Raw genomic sequence first — 1691 nt, 5'->3', positions numbered from 1 at the left:
TATTTAAGGGAAATTGATCATTATGAGATGAAGCTTAAATTTCTTACTTCTCCTCTCCCTCCAACTTATGACGGTTGGCCTACTTTCAACACTAGCATGCCGGGATCTCAGATAGTCGGCCTTGACATTGTCAAATCATCGAAAGAAAATGAGCACTAAAATGTTCATCTGTTAAAACTATCGTAGTAAAATAAAATTTTCAAAAGCGGTTTTCAGTAATTATAAGTGCAAGTCCGCAATGTGTAACAGAGAAACTGAAGATAGCTAAGAGCTTCTACTTGTGTGTGGTGTGAGGGTGATAAAAGTCCGTTTCCTTAATGATGCAATCACGCACCTGTCTGCAATTAGAGTATTTGTGTTCATGTTTCTTCTTTGATCCTTCTAAGCTCCACTTCTCCCTGGTGAATGACTTCTTTCGAACTGAATTTTGTCCCTTGTGAAACCAATAATGCCTTTTCGAATCATTCTACTCTGACAAGTCTTGTGATTTGTAAGGAGAATTTGCATTTTGTAAACAACATCAGCAACAGAAATAAAAGTGTGAACAATGATCTGGTGTTCCTGTGCAGATGACACATAAACATTGTATACAAAGCAACAGAACTGATGAATTGATCAAGAACATACCAGAATTTACCACAATATTATGTCCTCTGTAGATCACTTCCTCAAAGTTTACGTCTTTAAGAAAGAATTATCTTGGCTTTACGTAGATGTGTGTGAGAGCAATTTATTCAGAATATCTGCATAACGGCCACAGATACACATCTCTCCTGCCTCAAGCAGATATATATGATGACTTGTTCGCTTTTCTTGGGTGGGGACTACATGGAGGAGCCTCCATTCATCTCCTTTACTGAAGCACACATGACACTTGGGCTACAAACGCAACACACAAATCAAAATGGAAATCACAGAGCACAAACATTGCAAAGCGGGATCCAGAATAGTACTTTGAAGAGATGATACGCAATTGTTAGTACCATTTTTTTTTTTTCATGATACAGGCACTCCACTGGCGTTTGATGATTTGCAGATGCTAATGACTGGAGTCATAGTTTGTCCTCTACTAGCTCTCCCAGCTTTTCGAATCTTTTCTCTAGCTCTTCCAACTTGCGGCTCAATGTGGTGTGCCAACCGGGTAACAAGGTTTGATCACGGAATCACATGGGCAAGGATTTAAAAGAAAGAGAGATCATAATCATCGAGAAACTCCTTCATTTGCATGAATTATGAAATTGGCATTTTGATAGTGACATCACCTCTAAAAAGAGTTCATTTTCGCAACACTCCTAATCGCTGGACAATTGCTGAAACATTGAAAGAATGAAGATGATGCAAGAGTACCTCAAGAACTCCAGATGCTTCACTAAGGCCGGTGCTGGGTAGGCTGGGGAGTGTGCTTTTACCATATAAATTGCCCTTTATATAGATTTGAACTATGAATGCGCTGTACATGATTCTTAGACAAAGATGGCCTACCAATATAGCAGCAGAGGGATTTCCGGAAGAATCTCAGCACTGTGTGTTGGAGTACTTCTGTCATTTATCCCTACAATTTTGGTTTTTAGTCCACGGAGGTTCCTTGAATTTGTTGCCGTTCTCTAAAATTGATGAAAGAATCACATCTAAATCTCATGTCGGCGACATCTTGAGCTGCTCTTTGTTTGTTGCTTACAAATGAGACACTC

The 1691-nt window shown here is 39.3% G+C and overlaps 1 long non-coding RNA gene across 1 annotated transcript; it reads right to left on the bottom strand.

The window, feature by feature from the left end:
- Positions 1-588: 588 nt before the first annotated feature.
- Positions 589-1473, bottom strand: LOC120291103. The gene is made up of 2 exons (XR_005548948.1): positions 984-1473; positions 589-879 (listed from the first exon to the last, which is right to left on the bottom strand). It is a non-coding gene; the product is annotated as an uncharacterized LOC120291103 (long non-coding RNA).
- Positions 1474-1691: the final 218 nt, after the last annotated feature.

Source organism: Eucalyptus grandis, chromosome 3 (assembly GCF_016545825.1).
Source record: "Eucalyptus grandis isolate ANBG69807.140 chromosome 3, ASM1654582v1, whole genome shotgun sequence".
NCBI lineage: Eukaryota > Viridiplantae > Streptophyta > Magnoliopsida > Myrtales > Myrtaceae > Eucalyptus > Eucalyptus grandis.
This window is presented reverse-complemented; position numbering and strand designations above follow the sequence as displayed.